General features: G+C 29.8%; 1 protein-coding gene across 17 annotated transcripts in view; it reads right to left on the bottom strand.

The window, feature by feature from the left end:
* LOC127276984 (neuroligin-2) overlaps window positions 1-27797 on the bottom strand; it is an 856047-nt gene that overhangs the window by 466297 nt on the left and 361953 nt on the right. The gene's annotated exons all lie outside the window — the stretch shown is intronic.

Genomic DNA, 27797 nt, shown 5'->3' with positions numbered 1-27797 from the left:
CGGAACGGTGGAAGGTTGGGAGTGGGTGGCGTGAGAGGACCCAATGCGCTGGACATGGTAACGTGAGTGTCTAGTCAAAGAATCGTGAGAGTTGTGGGGCAGAGAGATGGTGGGGGAGCTACATATTGTATGCAGCATCTAACGCGTGGATAGTCATTCTGTTTCAGCTTTCATACACAATAGCATCAGACCTCCGGTACTCGCAGCAGTAGAATTAAAATTATTTAAATTTTTTTGTTCTATTTTTTAACTTAAATTTTATAACTATTTATTTTTAAACTTTTAGAATATTGACCAATGACTATCATCAATAGAGGGCGCTACTGGAAGATATCTACCTTACCCTCTTACAGTAGCAAAAATTTTAAGTTATATTATATTTTTATTATTATTATATTATATATTATATATTATATTATTATTATATTATTTAGAAAGAGAGGGCGCCACTACACATTCCTAATTTACCTTTTTGCTTATGCCTTTTTAGAGAATCCCACCCACTTTCCTCCCACTTGGCCATCACCGACCACACACTCATTTAAGTATGTCTTTTTTATTTTGCACACGCATTTTTTTTTAAATTCCATCCAATCACCTCCCACTTGGTCACCCACTCATTTTCATATGTATTTTTTAAGTTTCCATCCCACTATTTTGTATGCCGATTTTATTTTTTATCGTAAGTTCCTATTTTACTAGTTTTTCAAAAGAGGGCACCACTTTTTGAAACTTCTTTTTTTTCATGGTAAGTCCCTATTTACCAATGGTAACTATACTTTACCATATATCGGTGTTAGTGACCGATGTCTCTAGATGGTGCTGTTGATCGCAGGAATTTTTGAATTTTTAACCTGTTTGGCCAACCAATCATTTAAATGTCTTTTTATTTTACATATGCGTAGTAAATGTTAAAAACATTATGCTCTTTCAAAAAAAAATTTCTTAACGTTTTTCTGCTGTTAAAGGTAATCAAAAAGAGTGAATTCTGAATTTACTAAAACAAATTTGTTATTTTGAATGACACTTTGATTCGGTAATGAAACGTGGAGAGGGTTCTGAAGCGAATTATAGAATTAAATGGACTGTGACTGATAGGGCATTTAACTCTTGAATTTAAAGCGGAACAATTATTAATATGAGACACATAGATATTAATTTATTCTTAGATGATGCCGTTTCAATTTTTGAAAATCAATTTAAAGCCTGTTTGAATAGGTTAGGTTGTCTAAAAGTTTATACAATCCTAGTAGCTAAATTTAAAAAGACTTTAGCTGATGGAACTTCGATTTGACATCATTTACTGCAAAAACAGAAGATATTTTCCCTACAAACAGATTTAGATAACTTTTATAATGAAAATGGTAAGCAAATAACTCTCATACTTATAAATGAATTTCAGAAAAAAGAATTAAATTAGCAACTTCACTCTATTCTTAAATTAAATGTGAATTTTAACAAATGCAACCCTACACGGAGAAAAAAAAGTAGAACAGTTCAACTCGCCGGTAAAGCAGTTGCGTTAAACGAGGTAGAGCTGTGTAACTTCGTGTGAAGGTAAGCCGCTGTCACTGGAGGGTAGACTGCTTATTCTTATAAAGACAGGCAAGGCAGGCTTATAGCTCAAAGCTCCATTAAATCTCATGGCTTGCTCAAGGATCCAAGCACTCCTAAGAACCAAGTCTTCTTACGACACCAGGGTTGATTGTAACTCAAGCTTTTATTATGGCTCAAGACTTGGTTCTGGCTCAAGTCTTGATTATGGCTCAAGTCTTGTTTATGGCTCAAAGCTTGGTTATAACTCGAAGCTTGAATATGGCTTATGGCTTGGTTCTGGCTCAAGTCTGGTTTATGGCTCAAGGCTTGATTAGAACTCAAGGCTTGATTGTGGCTCAAGACTTAATAATAACTCAAGGCTTGATTATGGCTCAAGGCTTGGTTCTGGCTCAAGTCTTGAATATGGCTCAAAGCTTAGTTATAGCTCAAGGCTTGAATATGGCTCAAGGCTTGTTTATGGCTTAAGGCTTGGTTCTGGCTCAAGTCTTGTTTATGGCTCAAAGCTTGGTTATAACTCAAGGCTTGAATATGTCTTAAGTCTTGTTTAAGAGTTAATGCTTGAATATGGCTCAAATTTTGTTTACAAGATTCGAACCAGAACCAAGCCTTGAGCCATGATTAAGTCTTGATCCAAGACCAAGCCTTAATTCATGATCAAGTCTTCATCCATAAACAAGCTTTGAGCCATGATCAAGTCTTGATCCATAAACAATTTTTCAACCAGAACCAAGCTTTGAGCAATGATCACGCCGTGATTCAGGACCAAGTCTTGAGCTACGATTAAATCTTGATCCATAAACAAGCTGTTGAGCCAGAACCAAGCCTTGAGCCATAATCAAGCCTTGAGTTATAATCAAGCCTTGAGCCATAATCAAGCCTTGAGTCATTATCAAGTCTTGAGCCATAATCAAAGCTTGAGTTACAATCAATCCTGGTGTCGTAAGAAGACTTGGTGCTTAGGAGTGCTTGGATCCTTGAGCAAGCCTTGAGATTTAATGGAGCTTTGAGCCATAAGCCTGCCTTGCCTGTCTTTATCAAGCCTTGAGCCTTGAGTCTTAAGCCGTAAAGAAGCCTTAAGCTTTGAGTAAGCCTTATGCAATCTTTACGAAACTTGATTCATTTTTTCCCATTTATTGAGACTCAACATAGTGTAAGTCAAAAACTATTGAATTTCCGGGGTTTTGCCATTAACATTTTTTATTCAGGAGATAATAAGCTACAAAACTGCAAAGTATAAAAAAAATTTGACCGAAAATTTTTTTTCCCCTATGTTTGTGCGGGGTCCTTTATATTGAACTTAAAGTATCCTTCCCAGTTGTTAATAATATTAATGAATTAAGATAATAGACCAGTAATTACGTTTTCTTTTCTAAAAATTAAAACAATAATTAACGTTATATATACAATGTTACTGTTTGGTTCGCCCATCAGGCAAATGTGTTTATATACAGTGCTGATACAAAATCAACGCATAAGTTTTGTCTTGAAATAAATACAGATTTAATAAATTAATTATTGAGTATTCGTTATCTTTTCCATCGGGCAATTGGTAGTAAATTAATTAATTAAATTTGTCAATGTTAAATTTAAAAAAAATTATTAACAAAGAATTTTTATTTTAAAAATATATTAACTTAACTTACATGATCTTAATTTAAAATTTTTTTTATTCTCATGGATATAATTAATTAACATTTTTTACCCCAAAATAAGTTTTAGAGGCTATGTAAAAAATGACGTTTCTTTAAATTTCTCAAAAAAACAATATATGGATTTATCAACTTTCAAAACCTTGCTCCTCAATTATTTCAGTAAGTTTAACTAATTATTTATTTACACAACATTTAATTTGTCAATCTAATTATAAATAAACTAAAATTTTTATTTTTTCTAATTTATCTGTTATATGCATTTTAAATTAAAAATTATTAATTAAACATTATTATTCTTACGAAATTAATTAAAACAGTTTAGTATTAATAATTAAGTATTAATTTAAAACTTATATAATTGTTAGACGATTACAATTAATTAATATTCTTTGATAAATAAAGAATGAATTTTTATGAATATAATTATAACCATCAAAGATATGTATATAACGCTAATAGAACACTATTTTGATTTGCTTTCTGAGGAGAGTAACCAGTACTCCTCTGGAAGAGAGAACGACTACTCCTTGAAAAAGTTAACTTTTAGAAAAGTAAAAGTTAGCTTTTAGAAATTTTAAAAGAATGTGCTTTTAATATACTGAATTCGATTAAGCAAGTTTAGACAAGTTCCAACTTCATTGTTAGAGGAAACAAAAAAAGTCTTTATAATCTAAAAAAAATTATGCTTTTCACAGACTAGACACGTTTCAACTTTCCTTTTTTGAAAAGGAACATAGAGAAGATTTATGCTTTTTACATACTAGACATGTTTCAACTTGCATTTTTGAAAAGGAACAAATGCATCTTCTAAGAATTTATTTATACTTGTTAGAGCTATGTCAACGATTGTAATAATGTATATGAAGGTTTTATTAAATAAAGTAGACATAAAATTAATAAAAAGTTTTTATTTATTAAGAATTTAATTGCGCTTCTCCTTCGATTGCAACTCTTTTTCAATATGTACAATTAATATAAATAAGAAATATATACATCAGACTTGTAACATTTCTACATCATTATCGTTATTATCGTTTACAATATTACAATGTTCCCAAGCGAGAGTGTCTGTACTATTTTTTAATAAATATCTTTTATCATCAAATGGACTTAAAGTTGTTTTGGTTTCTTTTAGTGCGTGTACATTGTGCAGTTTTGATCTTATACAATAATGTGTTCTAGATTGAATTTAAACGTTTTTTAAGCAGAATAGATAATCATTGAAAGTAATAGTTTTTTTTACAACTGCCGTCTTGATACCTTTAACTTTTTTTTCATAAAATCTGGACCTTCAACACGAAGACTGTACATTTTACTACGCAATCTAACAAATTGTGTTACAAGTTTCCCACTGCACTCATCTTTCATGAGGCCTAAGACTTTTTATTAGCTTGCAGAATGTCATATACATTATAAGGTGGGTAATCCGATGTATCCAATTTGCAAATATCTACCATCATATCAGAGTAGATAACACATTTAATTTTATAAACAAGTCTATCGGTATCAGTGTAAAGTAATTTACAATTATCACCATACTTGATTCGCATATAATTTTAATGAAAACTAGCGATGTATTCCTCGCTCGCTCGGGTAAAGTTTGCCCATATGATACGTACTGAATTTATAAAATTTCGTTACGTTTTTACGTTTAATGTAGCGGTTAAGAAATAAGAATAAAAATGTAAAAAATATTTACAACCGATGTTTGTTTTTATATAATAATAACATAATAATAGATATTTTATTATTATATTATATTATAAATATGCTGTTGTATTTTTTGTCTGCCTTTGTTTGTTTATTAAAAATATTTACATTAAATAAAAATATGATTTGTGATATTAATTACTTTTTTCAAATAATATGTTACTTGAAAGGCGCTGCTGATTATTTGTAGCGCTGCCTTCTGAATTTTGGTATTGAAAATAATTAATTGTTTTCCTTGCATGAAAACAAATTGATTAGTATATATAAAGTTTACATTTGAGGTAAATTTAATAAATTAATGAAAGTTAAAAAATAAAAAATTCACATTTTAGCTGAAAATTTTTGTATTTATTTAAATTCAAGTTTAAATATAAAATAATAGTGTTCCATGCATTGCAACAAATCGATATAATTGTAAATAATTATAAATTATATATTATTTTTCATTAATTTTTAGAAATATCAGCTAAAATGTGAATTTTTGGTTTTTTAACTTCTATTAATTCTTTTAATTTAACTCAAATGTATAGGTACTGAAATGTTTATATTATTATATTATTTATGTATGTTTATTTAAATGTTAATGCTTTCTCCACGAGGAAGCAAATTTTTTTGCTGATCGTAAAGAGGAAGCAAAATGTTCATGTAATCAGCATCTGAGTTTACAACTTTTTTAAAAGTTATCGTTATTTCAAAATTTTTCAAATATCTTCTATTATATTAAAATGTTTGTTTTGTATTTCGAAATTGTATTATGACGATTTTTCTGATAGATTTCCTTGAAATCTATGAGACATAGCGATATAAAAAGAAACGGTTAAAAAATAGAGAAAAAAATCAAAAATTCGAAAAAAATGCAATACATTTAAGACAAATTAAAAAATATATTCCCAAAAGATGACACTCCTTAATCAAGGGATCTTTCGAACCATATGCGAGAAATCTCAAAATTCTGCCTACAGGGGAAGTTGTAGAGAACAGTCAAAACTATTTTCATCCCTGACTACACTCCCCTATAAAAATACATTATCTTCAAAAAAACTTAAAGCAAACCCAAATCTGAAACATGCAAAAGCAGCGGTACTATGTATTTGTTAATTAAGGGTTGTTTAAACAATGCTATGTGTAAAAATTAATTAAAGTAAGTATTAGCTTCTAAAACGTGCTCCATTTGAAAGAAGTGCTTTATAATCTTTTGTCTGTTAGGAGGATGCAGCAAAATGGTATGAAAATTATATTTGATCAGAAAGGTGTAAAAATTCAAAAGGCGGATAAAGTAATTTTCACTGGTAAGTTTGCACATAATTTAATAAAAATCGTGTATAAAATACCACGTTGCTTAACAGTATATAATAATAATACTATTAAAAATGCCTCTAATTTATGGCATCATAGATTAGGTCACATAAATAGAGACAAATTTCAATTACTTAAAAATAATGAAATGATAGAAGATCACTATATAATTAATAATATCACCCCTGATAAAGAATTATGTGAGTCTTGCATTTACGGAAAACAAAACCGATTGCCTTTTTCCAAAGCGAAATTAAAAATTCATATACAAAAACCCTTGTATTTAAGGGGGGGTATAGTTAATTCGGTGAAAATAATGCATACTTTTAAGAATTTTTTTTGGCGATACAAAGAAAGTTAATATATTTATTAAATTTTTATATAATAGTACAACATTTGAACAGTATTTCACCAAATTTTCATTGCAAAATATTGCGAATTGAGCGAGTAAGAGCAAATCTCCTCAGGCGCTTGCAAAAAAAGTTATTTTACGGTGTACACTCTAACTCGCAACAGAATCATCTAAAACAAAAAAACCAAGATGCATTAGTCAAAGGAGATGTTTCTCGAGGTAACCCTGGGAGCTTTTTTTGTTTTTTAAAAAATTACTCATTTTACAATAACAAATTCGTCGATTTTTTATAGAAAAAATCGGTTTTTTGGCTTTTATGTGTTACGAAAAATCGAAAAATGAAAAAAAAAAAAAATCCTCCCAGCGTTACCTCGAGAAACATCTCCTTTGACTAATGCATCTTGGTTTTTTTGTTTTAGATGATTCTGTTGCGAGTTAGAGTGTACACCGTAAAATAACTTTTTTTGCAAGCGCCTGAGGAGATTTGCTCTTACTCGCTCAATTCGCAATATTTTGCAATGAAAATTTGGTGAAATACTGTTCAAATGTTGTACTATTATATAAAAATTTAATAAATAAATTAACTTTCTTTGTATCGCCAAAAAAAATTCTTAAAAGTATGCATTATTTTCACCGAATTAACTATACCCCCCCCCTTAATACATACTGATGTGTGTGGAAAAATTCAACCACATACTTTAAATGATAAAAACTATTTTGTCACTTTAATAGACAAATTTACGCATTACACTGCTGCCTACTTAATAACTTATAAATCAGAAGTTTTAAGTGTTTTCAAAGATTACATTGCCAAATGTGAAGCTCATTTTAATTAAAAAATTGTACACATTTATTCTGATGGTGAGAGTGAATACCTTTTAAATAAATTTAAAGATTTTTGCTTGCAAAAGGTATGTCATACCATATAACACTAAGCTACACACCACAGCAAAACGGAGTGGCTAAGCGTATGAATAGAACAATTACCGAGATGGCACGAGCCATTTCTGCAGCTGATTTACCAAAATCATTTTGGGGAGAAGCTGTATTAACTTCGGTATTTCTAATAAATCGCTTATCAACTACAGCGTTAAAAATAAGTAAAACTCCATATGAAATGTGGCATAACGATAAATCTTTATTAAAATATTTAAGGGTTTTTGGATCCACAGTCTATATTCACAATAAAAAATCCGAAAGTAAATTTGATCACGACTTAACCAAAGCTGGAGTTTCTAATAAACAATTAACAGAATCTGATTTTTACAAAGCAGATATAACTGAAGAAACTTCAACTTCAGATAAACCTAATAATAATTCTAAAATTAGAAGAAGTGAAAGACTCCCTACATCTTACGGAGAAATAAAAAATAGGGATGATTGTTGTAAGTGGGAGCGAGCAATGCGTGAAGAATTAGAATCACTAAAAACTAATCAAACGTGGTAGCACAGAAAATTAAAAGGCATTAAAATAAGCTGCAACGCTTATTATTTTAATCCAATTTTGCTTATTTTAATCCATTTTGGTATTAAAATAAGCAAAATTGGATTAAAATAATAAGCGTTGCAACTTATTTTAATGCCTTTTAATTTTCTGTGAGCTTGTTCCTAGACCCTCAAACAAAAATATAATAACTTCCAAATTAATTTTTTTAATAAAAAATAATTAAACAGGAAACATTGTACGCTTTAAGGATGGCCCTGTGGCCAAAAGTTTCCACCAAAAATATTAGTCGGATTATAAAGAGACCTTTGCTCCTGAGGCAAGAATATCCACCCTAAGACTCTTATTAGCTTTTGCTAATCAGTTCGATTTGACAATGCATCATATAGATGTTAAAACTGCCTTTTTGCATGGTATTTTAAAGGAGGACCTTTATATCACTTGATCAGACCTCGTATTTAAAATCAATATTAATTAAGTACAACATGTGTAATTTTAAGAAAGTTACCAGCCCGATGCCACCAAAACTTGATTACCAAGCACTAGATTCCGATGAGTATTATGAAGCTACTTCTTCAACTGAAGCTGACTACATGGCACTTTACGAGGGTGTAAAAGAGGTTATTTGGATTAGATCTCTTTGAAAATAGTAGCCAATGCTTAGAAGTTTATGGTTTTAAAAACCTATGTATTATCCTCTATAAATGAAGAATCTGTCACAGGAAGCAGTAAGCTCTCGTAGTCAGCATATATGATAAACACAGCATGCTCCTTATTATAAAATTCTTAAATTTGACACAATTTTGTCCATATTTTGGTAAAATAATTTTTGTTTTATTTAATTTTATACAATTTTCAGTATGGTTATTAAGTTTCTCTTCATTTTCAAAATAATGCAAACTGCGCTCGCAAATATGCTTCTTATATGTAGACTGAGATAATTGTTTGCTTACAAGCCTGGATAAATTTTTTATCCAAACAAAATGATAATTGAATGAAGTGGTAGTGTTTAATTTTTTAGCACAATCTTCCTCGTCACATTTATCTAAATAATCTTCCTGAATGTGTAAAAGATTCACATGAGAAACTTTCTTACTAGATGAGAGATATAATGGTGTTACAATAAATTTTGATTTATACTTGTGCAAACCATAAAAATTTACTGAAACATCATTTTGAGATTCAAATTTTCAGATGTCCTTAAATGTTACAGGAAATGTAATTTCTGTAAAATATAAAGTATCTTCAAATTTCTCATATTTTTTCACTCTTTCTCGATTAGAGAAGGTTTTATTTAAAGCTGAAAGAATCGCCCACTTGAAGCATTCATTACCTTCTTTTCGGACATTTACACAGGCATGTTTTTTTGTGCCTGTTTTTTTGAATTTTGTTCAGAATGTAGAAGGGTAATTATAAAAACAGAAGTGTTATTGGAAACAATTATTGTACAGCCGTCGAGTGGAGGCTCGACTTATTATTGTGGGTTCAATAAAGTGTACAAAAAGAGAGTTCTTGTCTATTTTGTGTGTTTGGCCATATTCCCCTTACCGGCGGCTTCCGACATCAGCTAAGAGGACAGACCAGAAGGAAAATTGTGAGCCGAGTTTCGACGTGGGTAATTCCAATTTTTCGTGTCTCAAGGGTCGTATCCCTTTCCTCGACCTGTATTCTCGACAGAATCTCCTCTGAGAGTTATTTTGTTTGATTTTGAGTTTTGGGGTTATTTTGTGATTTTTCTGGTTTGACAATTCCATCCAAAAATTGTCTGGCGTCTAACAATTTTCACGTTGGATTATCTTTTTGTAACTTTAAAAAGGGGTTATTAATTAACCATATTTAATTAATTCAATAATTTCGTTATAAAATACATATGCAAATGAGTAGGTGGTAGAGGGTGTCCAAGTGCGAGGAAAGTGGGTGGAATTTTCAAAAAATGCATATGTAAAATAAACAAGGAGGGGGTCCTTTATGTTTATTTCATAAACATTATGCTTCCTCATTGTGTGAAGCAAAAAATTCGCTTCCTCGTGAAGGAAGCAATGAATTTGTCCAATTCAATTGATTGATTTAAAAAATTTCGAGTTAAAAATGTTTTAAATTAATTAAATTTTTTGAAAAATAAAGAAAATTTTAATTAATTTTGAGTATAACATAAACTTTATATATACGAATCGATTCGTTTTAATGCAAGGAATACAATTATTTTATTCATCAACTTGAATTTTTAAAAAAACACAAAATTTTTTAGCTAAAATAAGAATTATCGATTTTTCAATTTTTATTAATTCTCAAATTTTAAATCAAATCTATACTTTATATATGCCAACCAATTCGTTTCAATGCAGGGAATAAAATTATTTCATATATAAACATGAATTTAAATAAACACATCATTTTTTAGCTAAAATGAGAATTTTTGATTTTTTAACTTTCATTAATTCTTTAAATTTCAATCAAATCTATACTTTATATATATCAATCGATTCATCTTGATATAAAGAAGACGATTATATTATATATTACCTTAAATTTTTCGATTTAAAAATTTTTTCAATTAAAAAAAAATTTTTGAAAAAAAGACGATAAAATTTTTTTTTTGGGGTATTTTTAAAAATCCTCTCGTCATTTTTGAGAGATTAATGTGTTAAATAAGCCTACCAAATTTTACCCAAATCCATTAAAACCTGTTAAAGATATCGTGTTCACAAAAACTATCCACACACACATACACACACACACACACACACACATACACACACACATACATACATCCGGACAATTGATCAGGATCTCATATAACATGTTTCTATATAGAGGAAAATTTGTTTTCACCATTTTTAAAAATTTTATAAACGAAAGGACTACATAGCTTCCTCCACGAGGAAGCAAAAAGACATATTTAAGGGGTTACATGGGTAAAAACTGTCAGAAAAAGTATGTTTTAAAAAAACGATTTTCTTCATATAGTAAATCATTTTTTTCTTTTACCATTTTGGTTTCTTAAAATACACTATAATATAAATAATTCATAAAATTTTTGAAAAAAAATATTCAAAAACAGGGCCGTAGCAATAGTTTCTTTGAGGCCCCTTCTGAAAAAATTGATTTTGCGGTGGTCACGATATTTTTGGACTGCTTCATTCAAAACCAAAATATTTTCTGTTAGTGGGTGAGTATGGCTCGTGATTGAACGAAGGGATTTTGAAAAGAATTAAATTTGAATTTTTGGCAGCGTTTTATATCAAAATGTACAACTTTAAGGACTATTTAGACCGTGAAAAATCTGTTCTAATCAACAGAAAGCAAAACCCTTAGTTCAATCACGAGCCATACTCACCCACTAACAGAAAATATTTTGGTTTTTGATTTTGAATGAAGTAGTCCAAAAATATCGTGACCACCGCAAAATCAATTTTTTCGGAAGGTGCCTCAAAGGAACTGTTGCAACGGCCCTGTTTTTGAATATTTTTTTCAAAAATTTTATGAATTATTTATATTATAGTGTATTTTAAGAAACCAAAGTGTTTAAAGAAAAAAATGATTTATTATATGAAAAAAAAATTTTTTTCAAAACATACATTTTCTGACAGTTTTGACGCATGTAACCCCTTAAATGAGTGGGTGGTAAGGGGGTGGCCAAACGATTTAAAAATTTTAAACTTCCCGCGAGCAACAGCGCCATCTCGCGACAACGATCTTTGGTAAAGTAGAGTAACCATTGGTAAATAGGAACTTACCATGAAAAAAAAGTATTAAAAAGTGGCACCCTCTTTTGAAAAACAACATTAGTATATGTTTATTTATTTTATTTAGTATATATTTATCTTTTAAACAAAGTCTCATGAACGTTCCAAAAAGGATGTCCTTGGGACATCTTTCTTTTTTTCCTTTTGCCCAAGCCTACTGGGTACTTTTTAGATAAATTGATAGATAAATTAATTATTTATTTTTCTGTAGAACTACATAAGTTAATGAGAAATTAAAAAAGAATTAAAGTAAACGCTGATTAAATTATTATTTTTTTAATATTAACTATGACGAGATCATCCAAAATATTTTTCTTGACTATTACACGCCATATGTGAATATAACAGCCTTTATGTTTAAAAACAATGATTTGATCAAGGTTTACTTTAATTTCTGTTTTCAGTGTCCCATTAACTTCTATAGTTCTACAAACGAATAAATAATTATTACTAAAACATAAATTTAATTTGATCATTAGTTTTAGTAAAAATACTGCTAGGTAAAAAAAATTATGTTCGAATACCAATTGATCTAAAAAGTAGTACCTTGAGCAAACTTTTGGAAGAAAGTTATTGCAGAGTAGCTGTAATTTTATAAAAAAAAATGCAAAAACTTGATTTTTTAAAAACACGCGTCTAACGATTTTTTTCTTTTTAGTCTTAAATTACTCAGGAGACATAATAGAATAGAAATCCACAAAAAATTTGAAGTGACTCGTGCTTTGAGTTGAACTTGGTTCGGACCCACCGTGGAAAACTTTAAAAAACCATTTTGACAGCTAATTAACATTGTTGTCAATATCGCTATATCGTCGTAAAGTACAGGGTAGCGATAATGTATTTTGATTTAACTTTGACGTCAAAGTCATTTTCATTTTGACTTCGTATAGTCAAATGTCACTTTTCGTAGTTTTACGTAAACACACCTATCTTTAACGAAAAAAAGTTGGTCCCCGATGCCGAAAAAAAACTCATATATTTTGAATCTCTGAACACTAAATGAACAAAATTTCAAAGATTCATAGATATGAAATATGAAATGATATGAAATAAAAATAAATCAACTATATCTACAAAACTTTTAACTAATTTTAGCCAACTTGTTATCATTTATTTTCTTACACGATACAAATACAAATTCCAATAGCAGTAACTAATGTTGCGTATATTAATAACAATAAGAAGTGATAGAATGTCAAAATGTCCGCCTTACGGTAATATCACACGGTGACATCGAGGTGATATCATGGTGACATCGAGGTGATATCATGGTGACATCAAGGTGATATCACCGTGATATCATGTTGATATTTTACAGGGATTTAAAATTTTTTAAAAATTATTATTTTTTATTATTTTTTAAATTATTAAAAATTTTAAATCCCTGTAAAATATCAACATGATATCACGGTGATATCACCATGATATCACCGTGATATGACTGTGATATCACCTTGATGTCACCATGATATCACCTCGATGTCACCGTGTGATATCACCGTAAGGCGGACATTTTGACATTTTCCTGATGTCACGGTGACATTCCCCGGTGATATCCAACTTTTATTCCCAAAAATTATAATTATGTATTATTATTATTTTTACATTTAATAAGTATAAAAAAATTGCACTAGTAATTTCAACTGATCTGCACATCGTAATGAAGCAATTTTTCATTATAATGCATAAAAAAACAATAAATACATAAAAAGTCATGCAGGAGGATCTGTTACGATTTTCAATCTTTGAAATTTTGTTCATTTAGTGTCCACAGATTCAAAATATATAAGGGACGTTTCACGTCAACCGGCCCAAAGCTATGTCCAAAATTCTATGCAATAAAAATAAACATGTAATAGATGAAAATACTCGTAAACTCATCTCCTTTCAATTGCAAAGTGGCAGAATTGAAAATTCAACATGGCGTCCTTACTATGTCAAGTGGAAGCGGCTAACTTCAGAAATAAGTAATTATGTTTATTAATTTCTTTTAAAAAACTATGCAAAAATTTTAGGTCACCACATATTTTAATGTTTTTGGGGTCGCTGATTACGAATCTGAAGTCAGTTTTTCAAAATTAAAAATGGCGGATCCAATATGGCGGACGAATTTTTAAAAAAATCATTGAATTTGCTTGAAACTTGTTACTTGGAGGTTTTCGAGGTCGCTGATTACGAATCTGAAGTCAGTTTTTTAAAAATTCAGAATGGCGAATTTAATATGACGGACAAATTTTTAAAAATTGATTGAATTTGCTTGAAACTTTTTACTTGGGAGTTTTGGAGGTCGCTGATTATGAATCTGAAGTCCTAGCGTTCTGAGATGCCTGAGGTCTTCCTCAAACACAACTTTTCCTTAATTTTTCTTTACTCTCTGCTATGATTTAGAAGGATATTAGGTACAATATTTGTAGATAAAATTATTCACCTTGTTGCGAGTCAAAGAAACTGTATAAATCGAAAGGAAGAAAACGAATAATCAAATAATGTGGCTGATTCAGTACATTTCATTATTAACTGATTAACTGAGTTTTAGTAACTTTTTAAATGCGGCTTTAATAATAATTTATTTTCATGAATGTTCATGTAAGTAGTAACAACATTTGAGCATCGTAAAAACATGGACGATATCTAAATTATAAAAAAGCTTATTCAGACTTCGTAAGATATGTTTTAGCGATTGTCATTTTTTTCACGATGTTCAAATGTTTTTATTAAACCCTCAGTGTGTCAACTGTAAATGATCATGTGATGGCATAGGAGCTATTTTAAAGAGAGAAGCCACTCGTGCTAGCTTGCAATCCTCACCAGACAAAGCCATTTTAAATGCAGAGACTCTTTACCAATGGGCTAAGCAAAATATCAAGACTTCGCAGATTTTCTTTTATAACAAGCAACAACACGAGAGAGTGAAACGAAAACTTGCTAGTAGATTTTCTAGAGCACCTAGTGTTACAAAAATTCAATCTGCTCATTCTTTTATTGTAACATCAGAAGAACAATTAAAAATATTCAAATGCACCTCATCCTATTGCAGTTATGCAATATTAAAATATAATTACATTGGTTTGGATGTATTTTGTAAATTTAATTCAAACGTCCTTTTTTAAGGCCACCAAAAAATTATCGTTTAAAAATTACAACAATCAGCCTTTTTCAAGGCTACCACATTCTTACAGTTCATAATTATAACAATCGTCCTTTTTAAAGGCCACAAAGTAATTATATTGGATTTGCCATTTTGAATTTTGAAAAACTGACTTCAGATTCGTAATCAGCGACCTCGGAAACCCCCGAGTAACAAGTTTCAATCAAATTCAATGCATTTTTAAAAAATAATCCGCCATATTGAATCCACCATTTTAAATTTTGAAAAACTGACTTCAGATTCGTAATCAGTGACCTCAAAAATCCCCGAGTAACAAGTTTCAAACAAATTCAATTAATTTTTAAAAAATAATCCGCCATATTGGATCCGCCATTTTGAATTTTGAAAAACTGACTTCAGATTCGTAATCAGCCACCTCGAAAACCCCTGAGTAACAAGTTTCAAGCAAATTCAATTATTTTAAAAAAATAAGCCGCCATATTGGATCCGCCATTTTGAATTTTGAAAAACTGACTTCAGATTCGTAATCAGCGACCTCGAAAACATTAAAATATGTGGTGACCTAAAATTTTTGCATAATTTTCTAAAAGAAATTAATAAATATATTTTCTTATTTCTGAAGTTAGCCGCTTCCACTTGACATAGTAAGGACGCCATTTTGAATTTTCAATTCTGCCACTTTGCAATTGAAAGGGGATGAGTTTTCGAGTATTTTCATGTATTACATGTTTATTTTTATTGCATAGAATTTTGGACATAACTTTGGGCCGGTTGACGTGAAACGTCCCATAAGAGTTTTTTTTCGGCATCGGGGACCAACTTTTTCTTCATTTAAGACAGGTGTGTAAAATGATTGTTTTGATTTGTCAAATTGTAATATCCACAATTTATTTAGGAATTAAATTATAAAAAAGTAAAGTAAGTAATTTTAAACAGTTAAAAAAGCGGTATAATTAAGGAATTTTTAAAAGATTAATAATTAGGTTAAAATTATTTAATAAAAAATTATTTCATCTGTCAACGGTAAGTATTTTTTAATGTTGAAACCAAGGATATGTTATAATTGTTTTGAATAATGCCATAGTTTCATTTTTATAAATGTAGTCAGAATAAAATAAACTAAAATATCAAAAACTAAAGAAGAAATTATGTCGTTTAAAGATAATTCAAAACATAAAAAATTAGTTATATTTGACCGATGAAATATTTTTTTCCTAAAATAATTTTAACTTAAATTAGCTTCCTACTGTTATGAGCAAATTGACATCTTGTACATAATTTATAGATATAATTTAAAATAGAAAATGCTCAACATAAATTATTATTAAAAATACTCAATTTTTTGGCATAATGTAATTGCAATTAATTCCTAAACATAAATTCCGTAACGAGACTGTTATTTATATTTGTGTAAATAAAAATTAACGATTAATTTTATTTAAACTGTCATTAATTATATATAAATAGTAATATTTAAATAATTCTTTCAATTTTTCCTCTTAACATATGTGAATGAATAAATAAATAAAATAATATTAATGTTTTAATTATATTTCATAAATTAAAGTTTTTTTAACCTCTTACTTTTATTTAGTTTGTTAAAGTTATAAAAGTTTTTTTAAAAATCCTTGTAATGCTGTCTTGATCTTTTTAAAATTACTTACGTCACTTTTTCATCATTTAATTCCTAAATAAAGTTTTTATTCTTAAATTTTTAATAAAGGAAAAAAAGTAATTATACTTCAAAATTGTGGTTATTACAATTTGACAAATCAAAACAATCATTTTACGTAAAACTATGTAAAATGACATTTGACTACGAAGTCAAAATTTATTAATTTATTAATAACATTCTATGTTTACAGAAACCTTACAGCAACCTTACAGCAACCTTACAGTAACCTTACGGGAAGCTTACAACAACCTTACCGTGTAAGCTTACCATAACCTTACCATGTAAATTTACCACGACCATATTGTGTAAGCTTACCTTAGCTTTACTGTGTAAGCTTACTGTAATGGCGGAAGTTTTAAGAGGACATCAAGTTTACTGTAGGCTTACACGGTAACCTTACAAACCCTACAGATATCCTTACAGTAAGCTCACAGCAAGAAGTCGTGCTATGTATGTATGTACGTATGTGTACTAAATTACAGTTCTTCATATAGAAAAATGTATAATTTAAGGGGGGGCAGCGTCATTTTTTGCAATTTTTTTCGAAAAAAACCGATTTATTTACTTTCTAGCTCGTAGCCATCAAATCCAATCGGTCTCGCTATATTTTTCCTGTAATCTACACGAAAAAATACGTATGTGTACTAAATTTCAGCTCTCTATATATTATACTGTAGCCGCAAGGGGGGGACACAAAGCTGGGACGGACAAAAGAGTATTTTTATAAGGGTTTCGTCTGTACACCAAAGGTGTACGGAACCCTAAAAATACTGAAAACCGTCAAGAACATTGTTGGTGCAGACTTTACCTTCACTTTACTCAAAATCCTGACGTGATACGCAATTTTGGAACCCGGGATAGTGTTCAGCACACAAAAATACGTTAGAATCCACTCTGATATCTAAAAAAAATAAAAACCACGTAGATCTGTGTTATTAGTTTAATCAGATTTCATGATTCTTTCTTCAAAGCTTGTTTTCTAAATTTACCAATAATGTAAATATGCGTTAATTAATAATAATTTTTTCAGATGTATTAGCTGCCAAAAAATTGTACACGCAATACCACAGTGCTCAGAACCAATTGGTGACGAAGAAGGGCACGGCGAAAAAAGAGTGTGCAAAAATTGTAAAAATTCAACGACCAAAATTATATGTTCCAGGAAAGAAGAGAATTGAAAAGGGCTTAATAAAAATGTGAAAGCTAATTCAAATGATTTGTTTTTTGACAATAAATTTTTACTACACAAAAAATTGTCAACAATACCAATTTTAAAAAACAGGAGTTCTTGTAAGCTTGCCTCAAATCAACTCAATAATACAATAGTAACAGTCAGTAATACTTGCCCATTTGACATCATATTTCAACTTCTGTTGACTATGTACATCGACAGAAAGCCAATGAGGATATTCATCGATGCGCTTGCAAAAAATAACAATTTTCTAAAATTAATCCCAGAAGTATAAGAAAGTGGCATGGCCAATCAGACTTACAAACACAGAGCTAAAATTTTGAATCCGATATTTAAAATTTAACCTACTTCTTAAAATACGACCGACTGTATGATAACCAGTGACAGTGACAATGATGGTACACAGCAGAATAAAAAAGGGCAATCGAAAGAAAAAACTCACAATGATTTAGAACATGTTTATCTTAATTTCGCGGGATATGCGGACAAAGTGTGACGGTCTTAAAGAGGAAAAAAGATGCGACAACTGCAACAGAGTTGAAATTTTTAAAACGCAAGTTTTGTATATTCCTGCTAACCTTATAAGAGATAAAGAATTTGCGAGTTTTGAAAAAAAGTGGCAACAGTGTTAGCTTGTTTAAACAATTATTCATGCGCAGTAGTTTATTATAGCTTTTACGGCTGCGCAGTAGATTTTAATCAACTATTCCCGTTAGAGTTGTATATTTTACATCACAATATATATCATCTGGTGCGAAAAAAATAGTTAAATGTTAATAAATAATAGTTAGTGATATTAATTAACAGTAGTGTAAGCTGAAGGATAGTTTACATAAGGCTTACAGTAGTCTTAGATGGAAGCTTACGTTAAGACTACACGAAGCTTGCAGTAAGCTTACAGTAAGGTTATAGTAAGCTTACTACAATCTTACACTGCAGCTTACGGTACATAGAATATTTGCAGTTGACCTTAACCTCACCTGAAGTTTACGCTGTAAGCTAACGAATCTTATGTTTAAACTCAAGGCAAGCTTACAGCAAGATTTTGTACTGTGTGGATTTGCTATGAAAACAAATGTTTAAAAAATATATGTTTTGTTTCTCAAATAATGTAAGTTACACGAAGAGGAACAATTTTCTTAAATGTTTTTTACAAAATTGTCTCTTTTTGTATCACTTATATTATTTAACATACAAAACTTACATTTTTTAAATATTTGTTTTTATACCAGATAAGTTCGCTTTGTGTTTGTGAATTAGTCTTTTATTTACTTTGATACACAACTTTTTCCCTATCCTTTAATGGAGAAAAGGGGTTTCTCAGAAATAAAACTAATTAAGTGATACTCACCAAATTAAATAAAAGTACAAAAATTTCATAGAACTATGAAAGAAAGGTAATTTTTTAAAATCGTCAAAGTTTCGATTCTAAGGGTGGAAATCACCCTTTTAGAGGAGGAAGAGAGTTAAAAAAATTTTTTAAAACTAATAAATAATAATAATAAGTCAGTTTTTCAAAATTCAAAATGTCGGATCTAATATGGCTACTAAAAAAAATTCTTGGTTGCCATACTGAATCCGCTGTTTTGAGCTAAAGTGTCTTTTGTAAGTGTATTTTTCTTTTATTTGTATAAATTCAAATAAAAATGATGTTTAAATTAATTAATTTTATTATTCGTAAACTAATAGCTGAAACCGATTAATTAAACACCGAAAACTGCAAAAATCACAAAATTTTACATTAAACATAAACGCTTAGTACTTAAACAAAACTTTTTAAAAATTTTGTCGCACAGTGTTATCACGTCCCCGTGACGTATTTAACATATATGTATGTTTTCTATAAAAATTATAAAATTAATATTTGCTAAAACAAATTATAAAATTATTAACAAACTTATTTGTATATGTATCTCTGAGTTAAGAAGCATTATGAAGGGTCACCCACGAATTTTTTCAGACAGCGGGTAACTTTTTTCCCTTTGTGCTTCAATTTTATCGATCGGATAGAATGAATGTTCTTGACACAGATCTCCCCTATGGGCTAAAATCTTTCTCATGGGACAAATTCTTCCCAATGGGATGTTCTTTTGCCTTTTTAGCTTACAGACTTGTATATAAAAGAAAAGATGAATCTACGGAAGTAAGTTCATCTGCAAACCGCACTGTAACCGTGGTTTTTTCTTACCGAGTTTCAACGATCAGTTTTCTTTGATTCGCACAAATGAGCTTTAATTATAAATTCCATTAATTGCACAAGTGAAGTTAGTGTAAAAACCTTTTGTGCTAAAAATTCTTTTTCGAAATCTATAACGACACAGAGAATTGTGCAAATTATCAAATCTGTGCAAATCATTAAAACTGTGAATATTAATTACTAAATTTGAGTGAAAATTGTATTTGTACGAAAATATAACAATGTCATAAAAACAAAATGAATTTTATAATTAATAAATACGAAGCAGAAAAATTAAAAAATGTTACTATAAATTTATCAACACCCCAAAAGCGATGAAGCTGACATTTTCAGGGATTCTTTACACAAACGAAAAAAACGAAAAAATTTTGGGTTAAAAATTTTAATTTGAACCAAAAATATTTTTCATAAATTTAAAAAAAACAGTTTTAAAACACAAGGTGATATAATATAACAACCAATTTTCAATTATTTTTTAATTTTAGTTAAACTGTGACATATTTATCATATTCACCGGAAGCAACTGCCATAAAAGGTGTTTTAGTGCAAGGACTATAGTTTTCACAATTACTTATATTTTTTAATAAAAAAATGATTTACAATTACATCGAAATAGGGACTAATCAATAAAATAAACTTCCTTTTAAAAAAATATTTAAAAACGAAATTTTTTTTTAATTCCTTATTTTTAACGCGCATAAAGAATTGGCGCATTGAGTCGAGTTGTAAAAAGAAATAGCGTGAATAAATCAAAGTTTACAATATTCCTGAAGTTTAGGGGTAAAGCCCAAAAATTCAGGGTGATAATTTAGAAGAGCCTAAAAATATTTGGACAAGTTGGAAGAAGAAATAAAAGAAATAGCGTAAATAGCTCAAAATTTACACTTGTCCTGCAGTTTAAGGATGGTTTTTAGATTTAGGGGTAAAGCGCAAAAAATAAGGGTGGTAATTTTGAAGAGCCCAAAAATTGGATTAAGACTATTCAATATTGATATATCAAGTATTTACAATATGTTTTTAACATTTTTTAAATACTAATAATTGCATTTAAATTTCTCTGAACTAGAATCTAAGGTTTAACCAATTATCTTCAGATGATCACAAATTTCTTGGTGAATAAGCTTTGTTTTTCGTATATCATCACGCACCATTATGTATATTAACCTAAAATGAACAATTAAACATTTTTTTATAATTTGCAGTTACATTAGCAGAATTTTATCGAACCGTAATAGCTCTAATTATCCTTGCCCCATGAGCCCATATTTTAGTTTTTTCTAAACTTTAAAGAATGACGTGAATTAATTTGAAAATAAATACAATATTCGTATTCAGCAGGAAATTCCACTCCAGAAAACACTTACGTAAATGAATATTTAGAAGCACTAATATAGGAAACAATATGATAAATTGATAAAATTTAAACAAAAAATAACACAAGACTACAAAATTTCTTTCTGAAATATATTCATTGGTGGGACTATGTGTTCTATACGTATTTTGATGCGCTGCATTCAAATCCGAGTTCATTTTTGACCTAGCACGTCACAGTTTCAAGATAAATTAAAAAATCTGCTAAAAAAGACAGTTTAGCCACCATTATCAAACTTCTATAAAAGAAAACTTTCTCTAGTCATGTTCCTTATATCCAACAAAAATTTCATATTTATTTGTTAGAATATACCTTTAGTTGTTGAGTAAATGTTGAAAGAAAATCCAGAATTTACCAAATAAATAAGTGTAGGATTGTAACATTATGTCGATAGATAATACGATTTTAAATTTGGCGGTCGATCTTACATGCGCTTGCGTGCAATACATTATCAGTTAAATTCAAGTAATTCTCTGGTATTTATTTACTTATTTTCTACAAAATGGGTGCTCGTGCTGAGATTTGAACGGACATTAACAGTGTTATGAACGAGTTATTTTGTGTAAAAAGTGCTTTGTAAAGAAACGAAGCCAACGACGATAAACGACGAGATAGGTTTTCTCTACGACGATACGAGATTCTTAAAATCTATAAACAACGATAAAAAAGTTAATTTTTCATGGCGTTTTTATTTATTATAAGAATCGAAATGAAAAATCTCGCTCAAATTCCAATCATCAAAAACAAATTAAAAGCAGCTCCATGGGCGGCCATTTTGGCCATGTATCGTTTCATATTCGAGGAGGATGGCAATAGGAAGAATCGACAACGACTTCGTAAATTTCCTTTTGGTGATACTTCTAAAGTATATAGAAACAAAATTGATTTTCTCAGCAGACTATCGTTTGGCGACTTGACGTCCATCTGTAATTTACTGGGAATAAATTCTGATGGCAATAAGGAACAAGTGAGGGAACGAATTTTGAAAAATTTAATGGATATTAATCAGTTAGTGAACATATAAGAAGATGACGACGCATCGACGAAGAGGAGCTTGAACTAGAAAATGTAGAAAAGAGAGTTATCGACCCTCCACATGATAAACGTTTATGAAAAAATTAGGAACATGCATCGCGTAAAAATTTCAAGGACTACGGTAAACAGAAATTACCAACTGGAGGATCGAAATCAGATGGAAAATGTTACAAGTGTGGTGAAAATAGACATATTTTTAGAGATTGCGATAAGAAACGGTTAGGTACCAAATGTTTTAACTGTAATAAATTTGGGCATGTATCAGCGAAATGTTCAGAACCGAATAGGGGTCAGTCTAAAATTAATGTAGACGAAAATGTAAATGTTGTTAATATTCCGATTAAAAATGAAGCGATTAAAGAGGCAACTGTGTGTGGTCAAAAATTTTTAGCTTTGATAGATACAGGTAGTCCTATTACTTTAATTCGAGTTAAATTTGATACTAATTAAAATAATTGTAAAATGACAAAATCAGAACGTATTTTTTCAGGTATAGGAAACGGTGAAGTAAAAACCATAGGATATATTTGACGACAGTTAATTTAGATAATGAACTATGTATATTATTCCGAATAATACTATGAAATAAAATCTAGTGATTGGTCAAAATTTCCAAAATCCGCAAGATTAGAAATCGACGAAAACGGTATAAAAGTAATTAAATCATAGCCTGGAATCTTTATGACAAAAATATAATTGCCAGAAAAAACAAAAAATGATATTGATTTATTTTCCGATAAAAAATGCAGAGTAAGCTTAAAGATTTAATTGGTTCTTATACGCGTAATGAAAAAATGAAAACTACGAATATCAAATTAAAAATTATACTTATCGACGAAAATCCATTTTATCAAAGTCCACGTAGACTATCTATTGTGAAACGAGAATTTGTAGAAAAACAAATTCGTGAATGGATTGATGCAGGAATAATTAAACCTTGTTCCTCAGATTTTGGAAGCCCTATTATTATTGTAGTCAGAAGAAAAGAGGGTACACTACGACTCTGTGTAGATAATAGGGAAATTAACCGAGTAATTGTAAAAGACCGACATTCATTGCTATTAATCGAAGACCAAATTGATAAATTAGTAGACTCGATTATATTTTGTACGTTAGATCTAAAGAATGTTTTTTTACAGATTGAAATCGACGAAAGTAGCTAAAAGTACGCTGCGTTTGTTACTCACAATGGACAATTTCAATTTTTAAGAGCGCCTTTTTGTCTTTGATTGTCGCCGCTCGTATTTAAACGATTCATTAATTATATTTTCCACGATTTAATATTTGAGGGAGTTATGACCTTGTACTTGGATGATATAGTTGTGAAATGAAAAATGCAGTTTTATGAAAAAACGTATAGAATTTTTGGGTTACATTGTGGAACACAATAATATATATCCATCTCCGAGTAAAGTTGACGCTGTCATCCGTTATCCGGAGCCCAAATCGATCAAAGAAGTTCAAAGGTATTTAGGGTTTCTATTAATTGATCATTCGAGTCGAATGAAAAATCAGGATGGCCGAATGTAGGATTGTAACATTATATCGATAGATAATTTTATTTTAAATTTGGCGGTCGATCTTATATGCGCTTGTGTACGATAGATTATCACACACAGTCTCTTGACGTTCGTCACAATGTACAGATCAATGTAATATCATATTCACTTTTATTCTTAATATATTATCAGTTAAATTCAAGTAATTCTCTGGTATGTATTTACTTATTTCCTACACAAGTAAAAACCCTTTTTTATAATATTAAAAGAAGGTAAATGTTTCATTTTAAAGAAGAAATAATTGAAAGAAATAATTTATCTTCAAATCTTTAAAATATAAAATCTTTAAATATCTTTAATATGAAATTTTTGTTAAGTATAAGGAAAATGACTAGAGAAATATGTCCTTTTATAAAAGTTTGATAATGGTGGCAAAACTGTTTGTTTCTGGAAGATTTTTTAATTTATCTTGAAATGTATATTTTTCAGAAAGAAATTTTGTCGGTTTGTGTAATTTGTCTTGTTTAACGGTAACAATTTATAAAAAATTTAGGACTTGGAAATCATATTTTACTATGTAAATAAACAATTGACTCGCCGCACCAAAGAAAGCCATATAGATCAATATTGTTGGCCCCTAATTTTTGCTAAATAATCCGTATTTAAGTTACAAAAGATCTTTATATTGTTCTAAGCAAATAAAAAAACTTACTTCATACATATTATTGTCAATCTCAATAATTTAAAGCTAGTTTTTCTAGCAAATTTTTTTTCTAGGAAATTAAAGTCAACCCTGTTTAAATCATTGTTTTTTAGACATATATTCTGTTATATTCACATATGGCGTGCAATAGTCAAGACAAATATTCTGGATAATCTCGTCCTAGTTAATATTAAAAATCGGACAAGTGCGAGTTACACTCGCATTAAAACCAAGGGTTCCGTACCCTCTAAATCTAAAATTTTAGGAGGTTAAAGTGTGAAGGCAGATGGAAAAATTTTAATTCTGCTTAATTTTTCCTGTAATGTGAGCATGGAAATACATAGATTGACACATAGACCGAAAATTATCAGTTTTTCCTTGAAAACGCTATGATAATCAACTATAATCGTGCTGACTAAAGTTTTTTGTAATCTACATGTAAAAATGTATAAATTTGAAGCCCTTTAGATAAAATTTTCTACATATGTTTTTGAGGAAAATTCATGATTTTTATCGAAAATTATCCATTTTTCCTTGAAAACGCTATGATAATCAACTCCAATCGTTCTTGCTATATTTTGTTGTAATTTACACGTAAAAATGTATTAATTTGAATCCCTTAAGATAAAATTTTCTTCTTTTTTTATTCGGAAAATCCATGATTTTTTCTAAAAATATGAGTTTTCGTTAAAAAAAATATGATCATCAACTCTAATCGAACTCGCTATATTTTTCCAATAATATACACTCAAAAACACACATGTAAACCAAATATGAACTGTCTTGGTCTAATAGTGTGCGCGCTAGGAGGATTAAACACTTTTTTCAAAATTTTTTATTTTTTCTTGACAACCCATTATAAATTGATCCGAATCATGTTCACTTTATTTCTCCTGTAATTTTTACGTAAAAATACATAAGTGTATTAAATTTGAGCTGTCTATGTGAAAAGATGTGTCCACCAGAGGGGGGTACATAGTCATTTTTAAGGATTTTTCGTAAAAATTCATGGTTTTTCCTTGACAACGCTGTGATAATCAATTCCTATGAGTTTCGCTACATTTTTCCTGTAATCTACACGACAAAATACATAAGTATACCAAATTTCAGCCCTCTAGATAATTCGTGTGGCCGCTAGGGGGAGTACATGTCTTGATTCACTAGTCTCATTACCTACCTACCTACCTACCTCGTACCTTCGGGTACGGAACTCTAAAAATAATGTTTTAATCAGCGTTTACTTCAATTTTTTTTCAATTTCCCATTAACTTTTGTAGTTCTACAGACAAATAAATAATTTTTACTAAAACATAAATTTAATACGATCAGTTACTTTCAGTATAAGTACTGATAGGTAAAAAAATAAAATTATGTTCGAATAACAAATTATCTAAAAATTACCCAATAGGCTTTTCGGAAAGTTCTTTGGACTTAGTTTAAAAGACGTTCTAAAGATATCCTTATAAAATAATATTCCATTTCGCATTTTAAAGTAGACATACATAGCTAAAATTTAAGACCTCATAAAACAATTTCTGTCAAAAGGAATTTCTTTGGCATACGAAATTAGAATGAATTTAATGAATTCTGAGCACATTTTCGGCCATATTAAATCGGCCATCTTGAATTTCCTTTTTGGCCAATTTGAATTAAAAAATAGACTTAAAGAGCTAAATTTAGATCCCTATTAGCTCTCTCTGGGTCAAAACCAATTTTGGGGGGATAGGGGTCTCCCGTTCAGAAAGAATGCCCCATATATGAGAGATTCTTTTTCAATCGCCCCAGCCCATAAAAAGTCAATGTTCTGGGATTGGCTTCATACTTTGGTAAATTGTTGTTCTATATGATAGTAATAAATTCCTAAAATATAAAGTCATTGAAAAAATATTTGTAGAAAGTAGAGGGGGTTGAAGTTTTAACGTTAAGGGTAACATTGTCATTTTCAAATCCGTATAACTATGACAAAAGTTAATGGATTTTCATTTATCTATAATGAATTTAAATGAATTTTTCACGTACTTTTCAAAAATGTTTACGAAATTTAAAAAAAAAAATTTGGACCCCTTTTTTTCAAAATCAACCCTTATTTTTCGATTTTCACGCCTTCGGGTATTTTTTTTTTATTTTCATTGGAAAGCTGAGGTTTTTTCCCATGAGCTATGTAAATATGAAAGTAGGATAACAATAATTTTGTGAGAAACAGAATATTAAACTAGGCCGTGCCGATAACGGGTATACCTGGAGATCATCTTCGAGGATTTAGGTAGGCACCGCCTAATTTAATATTATGTTTCTCACAAAATTATTGATATCTCATATATAAATGAAATTTTAAATTCATTGCGTAGAAGGTGGCGGCATCCCTTAGAAAAATGTTAGTAACATCAATACAAACTGGTACTGTAGAATGTTATTGATTTACCCATTGATCTTTTCAAAATAGCTTGGTAAATTTACCATCTCTACACTTTTAGAAAATTTGTTGTGAGGAGTGGGGTGGGGGGGTATGTGAAGGGACGAATGTAGCATAAAAGTATATTATGAGTTGGGAATGAGTAACTGTATAAGTATATATAGAAACTAGAAAAACTAATCTTTATTTTCATATATATTAAATTAAAATTGAAGGGGGGGTGTTTTGAGATATCAAGAGTTGAATATTTCAAAACGCAATTTCTGTTTGAAATTGTAAGAAATTAAAAAAAAATGTTAAGACCAATCGAAAGATCGTTAAATTCTCTTTCGAAATAGTGTGGAACATTATATAAATTATTTACTTTTGATATAAAAATATTAACTTAAAAAACGCTCTGCTGGCGATCGTCTTTTGAAGGTGGAACGTGTTGAGATAGAATGCCTCATTTATAAAAAAAATTATTTATAAAATAAAAAAATATTTTAACTTAATTATTATTTACTATGATTTTTGTTTTCGGTTCTTTTCCAAACCCATAGTAAAAGTGTGTTGCACCTCCCCAATGGGATTGCGACATACCGTGTCGCAGCAGCCGCTGCCGCCATGACATGTCGAGATCTGTTTGGCGGTGGCGGCAGCGTCTGGACTCGTCCTGGTGATGCTGATGATGTCGAGGGCTGAGGCGAACTCCTTCGAACCCATGGAATAATAGTATTACACCTCCCCAACGGTATGGTGGCATACACTGCAGCAGTAGTCGCCATGGCAACACCAGATCGCTTACGTCTCACAGATGAAGATATTGGTGAATTAGAAATTGTTGGCGATGATGGATTCTCCAC

This window comes from Leptopilina boulardi, unplaced genomic scaffold (assembly GCF_019393585.1).
Source record: "Leptopilina boulardi isolate dan_hultmark-lab unplaced genomic scaffold, ZJU_Lbou_2.1 LbouV2_162, whole genome shotgun sequence".
NCBI classification, from domain to species: Eukaryota; Metazoa; Arthropoda; class Insecta; order Hymenoptera; family Figitidae; genus Leptopilina; species Leptopilina boulardi.
This window is presented reverse-complemented; position numbering and strand designations above follow the sequence as displayed.